This window comes from Carassius carassius, chromosome 36 (genome assembly GCF_963082965.1).
Source record: "Carassius carassius chromosome 36, fCarCar2.1, whole genome shotgun sequence".
NCBI lineage: Eukaryota > Metazoa > Chordata > Actinopteri > Cypriniformes > Cyprinidae > Carassius > Carassius carassius.
In genome coordinates this window covers 621,470-632,451 of record NC_081790.1, presented here as the reverse complement: position 1 = coordinate 632,451, position 10,982 = coordinate 621,470, and the positions used below count along the sequence as shown (strand labels likewise).

At 39.2% G+C, this 10,982-nt stretch overlaps 1 long non-coding RNA gene across 1 annotated transcript; it reads right to left on the bottom strand.

Moving 5' to 3' along the window:
- Positions 1 to 761: 761 nt before the first annotated feature.
- On the bottom strand, positions 762 to 8,233 carry LOC132116601 (uncharacterized). Its single transcript, XR_009425646.1, has 2 exons — positions 8,069 to 8,233; positions 762 to 2,181 (listed from the first exon to the last, which is right to left on the bottom strand). It is a non-coding gene; the product is annotated as an uncharacterized LOC132116601 (long non-coding RNA).
- Positions 8,234 to 10,982: the final 2,749 nt, after the last annotated feature.

Below are 10,982 nucleotides of genomic sequence, written 5' to 3'. Positions count from 1 at the left end.
TTTACTTAAGGAAACATAAAACACCAAGCACCCCTAGTGGTAAGAAAGAAAACTGCCCACAAAATTCTTATTAACAGCCTCAAGTCTGGCCCAGTTTGCCCCAAGGGACCAGATTTTATTTTTATTTACAGGTTTTTTATACCAAATTTATTTAAATTATTCTTTGCTGGACACAGGTCACAAAAAGGTTGACGTAGAGCTAAGTTTGTGACGATGTGTGATCAGTCTTGAATCAAAATGTGATGCTAACAGCAATCATCAATTAACAGACGTCAAACAGAATCATACTGATTTATAAACATAACATAACATAACCTTTACCTAAAGAGATAGTTCACCCAAAAATGTTAATCCTGTCATCATATAATCACTCTCAATTTGTCCAAACCTGTATGAATGTTTTTTTTCTTTTTCTTTCTGTTGAGCACAATATATATATATATATATATATATATATATATATATATATATATTCTGAAGAAGATTGGCAAGCAGACAGTTGACAGCAGCCATTGACGTCCATAGTATGGAGTAAATACAGTGCAAATGCAAGACAGTAACTCATTGGCTGCGTATGAAACATGAACCAATCAGCTTCTGCCGAGTCATTTAACTCTCTGAATATCATCAGTTACATTAATAACCCGTCACCCTGCTCCATCTGTTTCATGACTGAACTATGCATCTATATCTATATATACTCTATAGAGAGAGGGAGGGTGATGTACATGCACAACATGAGGTCTTTGTATTTTGGGGGATTTTTATTGTGTTCTTTAAAAACAATGTCTATGGACTGTAATGTGTTCATTTGAGGAAGATGTTCATATATTTGTAGTTCTGATACCATTTCAGGTCCAATTGTTAATGATCTCTGTGCTCATCATTTGCTGGGCAGAACTGCATTGTGTTAGATGTTTTATTCTAATATATGGATGATTAACTGCTGAAATCACATTGAATGTTACACTTTTTTATAGGGGAAGCCCTGTACAATTCTTTCAATTGCTGAATATTGAAATCAATCATTAACAACAAACATGACCATTTCGATTTTACTTTTTTACATATTATTCATATATTACAATATTAAACAAACTGTCAAAATGATCAGTAAAGAGATGGAAACTCAGCTTGTGCTGTTTGTGGCATAGAGAGCACACTTTCACTTTTAGCAATCACAGACTTTTCAAATTAATCAATCTTTAAGTCATATAATATTTATTTTGTTAATTCCTTTTCATTTTACAGGTCATTTTATGTTTTGTTTTGAAGCCAAATTCAGAGCAGACTAATGAATCTCAAGTTCAGATTGACGTCTCATCAGCGTTGGGTTCTGTGTGTGTTTGTGGCGTCTGAACATCTCTGAGATTTTCTCTGCAGACCAAAACACACAGAATAGGATCTGAAATCACTCTCAAATTCCTCAAACAGTAAGACATTATGAACCAAGACAGGTTGACATATGGATATAAATGAAAGAAATCCACCCAGATGAGGAACATGAAAGGTAAGTACATCATAACAAATGTAAGAATAGCAACAGTGAGCACTGAACTGTTTTTTCTGACAGGAGTGGAAGAGGCTTTACAGCTGATTGTAGATGATACAGCCAATAAGATCAGAGGAACAACACTTGTGCTGAGACTGAATAATGACATGTTTGTATTTTGTGAATGCTTGAAAAGAAATAATGCACTCACTATAGAAAAAAAAAGCACAAGGATGGAGATTATGATGTAAGAGGGCAGTGAGAAAATACGAGCAGAACAAAGCGGATATTTCAGAGTCAAAATCCCCTCCAGAGCCACCAGCTGATGCAGATGAAAACCACACCAATGTAATCCAAACCAAAACTGTCCAAGCTCAAGAATAAAGGATCTGAATTTTGTCAGAATCCCCGTCACTATATATAGATGAAGGGGTAATTGTATCAGGTCATTGAGGAGGAGGAGGAGGATGAAGACTGAGATTCGGCCTCTGATCTTTCTGTGAAGGTGCAGAAGACGAAAAGCCCAAACCAGAGCTGGAAGACCCACACAAACACTAGCGATGAGGAAGATAAACATTATGATTTCTGAAGAACTATATAGAGTGTTATTAGGGACACTGTTGCCATAATAATCAGTAGAATTATCACTGTGTTCATCCATCAAGGTCTGATTTTCACTGTTCATGTTGCTGAAAGAAAAAAAAGTTTTATATTGGGTGAATAAGTCAGATATTGAGTAATGGTGTGAATTATTCAAAACATAGCTGTTTCATTACTTGCTCTAATTAATGATGGTTAAACTGTCATAGTTAAATCAGAGCACAGTGAATCCATAAAAACACTAAGTGCATCTGCAAATAACTTCACATACAAAAACTAAACATTTAAGTTTTTAATAATTATTTTTTATCATGTTTCCCCTGCTTTAACCTAAGAAATTAACACATTTGAATTCAGAGATTTGTGTGGCTGATCTGGATTTAACAATTCCATTGACCTCTATATACCCATGATTAAACTCTGTACATACACACAGATTTAGAGCGTTCATTAGATTAATTACAGTCCTGGGAAAATTCTCTCTTAAAAACAGCAAACTGTCCACATTTTTCCTGCATCCCATAATTAATTGTGCAGATTATGCAAGTAACTTCTGTACTAGAGAAACTGTTTATTATCAGCAGTTACCAATGTGCTTGTTGAAAAGTCTGAACTAAAAGTTATGTTTTAAGACACTTAATTGCATGTTATTAACTGAAGTTTAGTGTGAGTTTAAAGCACATTGTTAAATGTAATTGCAAATGATTCTCTTGTTCCCTTTCAGTCGGTCACGTTCTATGTTACGTCAGAAAGAGACTGATGAATGGGATCTCGCCTGAGAGCCCAATCACCTTCTAGTGGTTGGAAAATGAGCCAATGGTACACCGAGTACCTTGGTCTGGGGAATTTGCATCGCAAGCTCCGCCCCGCAGAGCGGGTATATAAGGAGCAGCAACTCGCATTCAAGCTTTCCTTTCGGAGCCGAGCACATCGCTTGCTGCTTTCACCGGAGTGTTTACAACCGAGTCAGCTGGTGTTGGTGTGACGGCGTGATTCAGCAGTTCTTCTGGGTTTCCTGCAGTCAGCTCCCGCATTCCCCTGAGGTTGATTTTGCGTCTTTTTAAAGACGTCATTTCACCCGTGTCTTTCTGGGTGCAGACCCTCTCAGGCTCCTGACATCTCATTCGGTGCTCAGGAGGAAGACCTTATATCGATCGCCGCATCACAAGGCAGGCTTGAGTCCTCGGAAGATGAGGATTCGGCTGTGTTGCTTTCCTCGGAAGTGCCAGCATTGCCCGAATCCGATCCCGTTCTGTTGTGATGCAACTGTGTCCGCAGATCGCCAAGGCTTACAGAGCTGCGGGCCAGGCCACTTCTGCCCTGCACGGCATGGACTCCACTCAAGTCTACCAGGCCAAGCTGCTCAAGCAGTTGCACAGGGGTAGTGCTGAACCAGGTTTTTTTCAAGAGGCGCGCACTGCTACTGACCTCGCTCTCTGGGCGGCAAAGGTTACTGCATGCTCCTTGGGTCAGGTGATGTCCACTGTGGTGGTCCAGGATACGCCACCTATGCCTGAACCTGGCAGACATGAAGGAATCTGATCGGACTCAGCTCCTCAACTCCCCGATCTCCCAGGGTAGCCTCCTCGGCGACGCGGTAGAGAGTTTGCCCAGCAGTTCTCTGCTGCCCAGAAGCAGTCTGAGGCCATCAGCATCCTGCCCCGGCAGCCTGCTGCTGCCTCCACTGCCGCCGCCACAGCCACCTCAGCCTGCTCGTCTTCTCCACTTTCGCTCGGTCACAGCAGCAGCCATCACCCCGGCTGCAGTGAGGAGACTGCTGCAGAAGGGTGGCGCATCCCGTCTCTGACCCTAAACCTGCCAAACATCAGGCCAAGCGGCATTCCTGAGACGGGCGACCTGGAGTCGGCAGGTCCACTCCTTCCCCCGGAGGAGGGCCGGGAGAGAATCCTTTGTTCTCCTTCACTAAAAGAGCTGTTTCCTCTACCTCCAGGTCCCAAGAGGCCACGAACGATAGTTGGCGACGTGTTTCCTCTCTGCTCTCGTTCTCCTCTCCCGTTGCCAGTTTCCATGCAAAGCCGGCTCGAGAACGCATTACCTTCTTATGCCCTCTTTGCCACTTGGAGTCAGATGAGTGCCCGCACTCCACCCCCCCCCCCCCCCCCGCTAAGCGCGCACAGTCACTGCTGAATTGCCAATTCAAGGGCAAGAGAGCGGTTCCACTGAAACGGTTTCAGAGGCTCATGGGGCATATGGCATCTGCGGCAGCAGTCATACCGCTCGGGTTACTCCATATGAGACGGCTTCAGCACTGGCTTCACGACGTGTCCCGAGATGGGCATGGCAACAGGGCACACTCCAAGTGACCATCACTCCAGTCTCCTGCTGAAACTTCACCCTGTTGTTGGACCCCTCATTTCTACGGGCTGGCGTGCCCCTAGAACTGGTGTCCAGACATGTTGTTGTGTCAACAGATGCCTCTGCCATGGGCTGGGGTGCCATGTGCAATGGGCATGCTGTGTCAGGCTCCTGGACGGGACCCCGACTTCAGTGGCATGTCAATTGCCTCAAGTTGCTAGCAGTACGATTAACTTAAAAGTTATTGAAGACGGCATAGGCGAAATCACACTGATCGAAGTGTTCTTTCTTGCGCGCGCCCGCACGCTCCACTTCCTCAGTTCTCATCTACAGCGCACAATCAGTTCTCAGCGCTCAAATACACACACAGCAGTCCAAATGTTTATTGTGTAGAGTATCTCACGTAAATACAGTAAGTTATGGATTAAGTGAACGTGAACAGGTGTGTGAAAACTGAACGTATGTCAGTATTTCATGCATGCTTTCCGTCTTAAAGGGACTGCATTCCAAATTAAATACCTATCTGTCATTAATATTAACCAACAAAAGATGTTAAATAAATTTATACATGTTAAGTAAAACTGATTTTGATGGAATGGGCCGGCAGAAATTGTGGATGGGGGGAGCGCATGTACAGTGCTCTCTTTACCTTCAATACCATGTCTGAGGTGCCCTTGAGCAAGGCACTGAACCCCCAACTGCTCCCTGGGCGCCGCAGCATAAATGGCTGCGCACTGCTCCAAGTGTGTGTTCACAGTGTGTGTGTGTGTGTTCACTGCTCTGTGTGTGTGCACTTTGGATGGGTTAAATGCAGAGTATGAATTCTGAATATGGGTCACCATACTTGGCTGAATGTCACGTCACTTTGGACTTTCTTTATTTTCATGACTACGAAAATTGTAGATTTACACTGAAGCCATCAAAACTATGAATTAACACATGTGGAATTATATAAGGAATTATATACATAACAAAAAATTGTGAAACAACTGAAAATATGTCATATTTTAGGTTCTTCAAAGTAGCCACATTTTGCTTTGATTAATGCTTTGCAGACTCTTGGCATTCTCTTGATGAGCTTCAAGAGGTAGTCACCTAAAATGGTCTTTCAACAGTCTTGAAGGAGTTCCCCGAGAGATGCTTAGCACTTGTTGGCCCTTTTGCCTTCTGTCTGCGGTCCAGCTCACCCCTAAACCATCTCGATTGGGTTCAGGTCCGGTGACTGTGGAGGCCAGGTCATCTGGCCCAGCACCCCATCACTCTCCTTCTTGCTCAAATAGCCCTTGATGCCTTCAGTGTGACTCTACAATTTTCATAGTCATGAAAATAAAGAAAACTCTTTGAATGAGAAGGTGTGTCCAAACTTTTGGTCTGTACTGTATATATATATATATATATATATATATAGGAAGCACAATAAGACAAATACAATAGAGATACAAATTAAACTCATTAAAATTTGAAAACTACATGTAAAATAGCTTCCAAAATAAATTTTGGTAACTACAGTTTGGCTGACTAAAAGTGACTAAAAGTTGACAAAAATGCAACGACTTTTCGTCGACTAAAACTAGACTAAAACTATGAAAGACTCAAATGACTCAAATGTGACTAAGACTATTAAGCATTTTTGTCTCAAGACTAAGACAAAATCAAAAATGCCTGCCAAAATTAACACTGGTCGCAACTCGCTCGCCATCTCCTCTTGTGGAGTCAGAAGCATCTGAGGTCGCTTCGTGCCATTCACATTCCAGGCAGGCTCAATCATGCAGCCGACAAGCTCTCAAGGCAGCAGTCATGCCCCGGGGAATGGAGATGTTGTGCAAGATTAGGGAGGACGAGGAGCAGGTCCTCATGGTTGCGCCTTTTTGGCCCAGTCGGACCTGGTTCCCTGAACTTGTACTCCTCGCGACAGCCCCTCCCTGGCCAATTCCTCTGAGGAAGGACCTTCTTTCTCAGAGACGGGGCACCCTCTGGCACCCACGTCCCGATCTGTGGAACCTACATGTGTGGGTTCTGGATGGGTCACGGAAGGTTTAGGTACCTTGCCTAGCTACTGTACCATCACTTCAGCTAGAGCTGTGTCAACCAGACACGCCTATGCTTTGAAGTAGAACCTCTTCGTCACTTGGTGTTCTTCGCGGCGTGAGGACCCCTAGAAATGCCCGATCGGGTCAGTGCTTTCCCTTCTTCAGGAGGGGTTGGAACGAAGGCTGTCTCCTCTCACCCTCAAGGTCTATGTGGCCGCCATTTCGGCTCACCATGACCCTGTTGAAGGTAAGTCTCTTGGGAGGCACCATCTGATCATCAGGTTCCTGAGAGGAGCAAGGAGGCTCATTCCGCCTCGCCCTCAGCAAGTCCCCTCTTGGGACCTCGCAGTGGTTCTGTCGGCACTAGATTCTCATTGGTTCTCAGTGAAGACTTTAATGCGAGTTGCTCGCACTGCTCCTTATATACCCACTCTGCGGGGCAGAGCTCGGGATGCAAATTCCACAGATCAAGGTACTCGGCGTACCATTGGCTCGTTTTGTAACCACTTGAAGGTGATTGGGCTCCCGGGCGAGATCCCATTCGTCAGTCTCTTTCGGACATAACGTTTTTGAAATATGGTTTAAGTACTGCTGAATAAACTGACAAGCATTACTGTATATGAAAAAATACAATTAAAATAAACTATTCTAATTCTATTCTTTAAAAATTCTAACTAGCTTTCTAATCTTTTTGTATTCTATCTGTTTTCTTTTCACTTTTTATACAATAAAAAAGACCTCTACCACTAGTCATTTAAAAGCCCTTGCTATGTATACTGCGTTTAAGCTAACTGAGACTTTTTATAGCACTTATATATCATTGCTCTTTTGTTGTTTTTGATTGCTTCCACTGTCCTCATTTGTAAGTCGCTTTGGATAAAAGCATCTGCTTAATGAATAAATGTAAATGTAAATGATAAACTAAGATTACATACAAGCATCTTTGCCTATGTAATCATATACTATCACTTATCATCCTTCACTTTATATATATATATATAAAGTATAAAAATATATCATAAAGCTCAGATGAGTAGCAGATTAAATCTTTTAAATAAATGTTAAAACTGGATGGTATCTTGGAAATACATAAATAATAAAAAAAATACAAATAAAAAAATAAACAAAAAAATACTTAAAATCAGTGGTCATCTGTTTCTCTGTGTTTTTCGAGTCAGGTTGAGTCTGTGAATGCAGCGTACTTGGTGTGCTCAGACTAATGCTAGTCAGCTAGTCATGTTCAGTAATACTCTAATAAAACAGTTATTTGTAACATAAATCTATGTTGAGTTAACCAACAATTTTAAGTGTTTTCCATCATTCTAAGATAATAAGTCATGTTGTGTTTCACTGCTTTGAATTAAAGAATAGAAAATAAAAGAAAAATTTAAGAAAATAAAGAATGTAATTCCAGTGGAATAGTTCATGAGATATGTTTCATTTAACCAGTTTCTATTTAAATTTTTACATCATGAGTGCAAAAAAAAAAAAAAAAAAAAAAAGAAAATTCAGGAGTCAAGAACCTTCAACACAGCACTCATAAAACTGGATTAAAACACGTTCTTCTAATATTACTTTCACAATCTTTTTACAATCACAATACTTTTGACACAGACTGATGAGAGTTTACCTGAATGAAACTGAAATGTGTTACAGTCGCTGTCTTCAGTTCAGTTCACTGTGGTTCAGTTTGTCTTCGTCTCTCAGAAGCTAATGATATTTTCTCGTCACTCAGCAGTTGGTCGATGGTTAGTGGTTAAAGCTCAGTGTGTCTCTGTTCTCATCTCACAGCCCACACTGTAAAAAAAAAATTCCGTAAAAAAACAGATAATGTACTGGCAGAAAATTACCAGAACATTTTCAGTTATATTTATGGACACTTCCTTCAACATTAAAATGGAACATTCTGTAGATTAACATTTTCTACCGTACCATAAACAGAAAATCTGTTATGCCGAGATTTAAAAAAATTTATAGCATAGGCCTATATTTTGTAGCAAATAAATCCAGCACAATATGTAAAAATTGAACATGGTTTATTTTTACCTCATGTGAACATTCTTAAAAATGTGTTTAGTAGCTTTTATTTACCTTAAAAAGGTGAAGACAAAAATATCATGACATCAATTAATTTAACAATGTGAAAAGCACCATTGAAAATGTTTGTATTATAGAACACTTTTACATTTTAAACAGCAACATGCAGAAAAAAGAAAATATGAACAGGTACTTGTACAATATTGGTGTTGCACCAAATAGTGGTCACGAAGATAAACATTTTCAAATACATGGAGTAAAAATACAGGGCTGTCATTATTAACAAATGCTACAGACTTATATTCAATAGTCAAGTGAAATGACAACCATTCCTATAGAACACAACATTATTTAAAAGCACAAAATGTGACATCAGTTACTCTCCCTCATACTGTTTCAAATCCATACGATTTCCATTCATCTTTGAAACACAAATGAAGAGTATTTTTTAATGAAATCTCTGCTTTCTGTCCCTCCATTGACAGCCTATGCAACTACCATTTCAACGTCTAATACAGTACAGCTGTCAGATTTCATTAAAATGGATCTTCATTAGTGTTCTAAAAATAAACAAAAGTCTAACAGGATTGGAATGACATTTTTCATATAATATTATGGGTGAACTAAACCTAGTTAGATTAACTAACCTTTTATTCATGCTAAATTATCTGCATCTAATTGACATTAAAAAAAAGAAGATTATACAGCATTTGAAAATAAAAAACAAAGATTCATGCACTCATACCTGACATTTTAATGTTAAACTAAGAGAACTATACAATCTAAATTAAGATCAGGGCTCCAGGTGTTTGTGTGCTTTTAGTATCTCTTGCCATGTGATGAGAAAACTACTTTTTTTTTTTTTTTTTGCTGCATGTTCAGTCCAAATCCTAAATTGAGATTTGAAAAAAACTTGGAATCTAGAAGTAGTTCATACATGAGTCTTGGAAGCGTAGATTCCCTTCATCTGAACCTTGTTCAGGATTTCTTCACAGGAAGACTGTTAATGACAAGAAATGAAAATGATTGAAAGTGAACTACAGAGTAAAGTGCAGAACAGGTTGAGATTGAATTATCCAGTTCCATTTTAAACATTGCTTATTAAATGCTAAGCTTGCATTTCCAGTGGTCTCCAATTGCATCGGTCACGTGATCTTGTCAACAATGTTTTATGATATACTTAGAAATAGTTCACATAAAAATGAAAACTGTCATTAATCACTCATCTTCATGTTGTTCTAAACCCGTAAGTCATTAAATTATCTTCAGAAAACAAAATTAACTTAAAATTATAGGTGAACTACTGATGTCACATGCACCATTTTCACGATGTCCTTATACTATATTTCTGTGCCTTGATCGTGGTAGGGCCCTTGCTGTCTATGGAGGGTCAGAAAGCTCTCAGATTCCATCAAAAATATCTTAGTTTGTGTTCTGAAGATGAATGAAGGTCTTACAGGTTCGAAACAACAAGAGGGTGAGTAATTAATGACAGAATTTTTGTTTTTGAGTGAACTAACCCTTATTATTTTCAACTAAATATCAATATAACAAAATGCTTTTTCATAACAAAATGCGTTTCATTTTATATGATTCTTACATTTGTATGAATTCCAGCGTTGGTGCCATTCTCCTCTAGATGTTTTATGTTTAAAATAAAACAAAGGGAATGTGTAGCTCGGCCACAATGGGAGAAGAAATGGAAACTTGACAGCAATCTGGAATCACCAATAACAATAAACAAATAAATTATAAACAACCCATTGTGAATTCAGAAAGCCACTCCAAACATTGATTCAATCTTTCCTACACAAACAACTTCACTAACCAAGTTAACTGAATAAACGACTCCATGACTAACATCCCTAATGGTAAATAAATATGGAAGCATATGGGTAGCAAAATTCAATTTGAAATACATAAAATGGCAATGTAGTTTTGTATTTTAATTAACATTTTACCATACGTGTCAAACTTAATGCAAAATGAAAACACAGTTATATAATGTACATTTGCCCTTTTCTACACTAGTTTTAATATGCAAATTTAAAACATTTTAACACTTCATAAGTTGTAAAATTAAAGTGAAAATGTATTATCAAAAAAGATTAGATATGTTTAACATGTCCAAGCAAAAACTAGCAAAATTATTATTAATTGCTGTTTTTCCTAAATGCATTTAGTACAGCAGCAACTATGACCTGCCATTAGAAAAGAAAATGAAAAGAAACAGAAACACCATCAATGTCATGAACTACTGTCCCTTTAAAACATGACTCACATCGATGGACATCTGACACATCCCTACTCTTTACATCAGTCAAGACGTAATATTTTGACAATTGTGCATGCTTTTGTCTGTGTAAGAGTGAGAGAACTTGTATGAAGCAACATTGTCTGAGCGTGCATGACATGTGCGTTCACAGACAGCGTGCCACAAAAGTTACAGAATTAACTTATCATGTGTGTGTGTGTGTTTAACATAAACAAGCTGATGAAATGTCTAA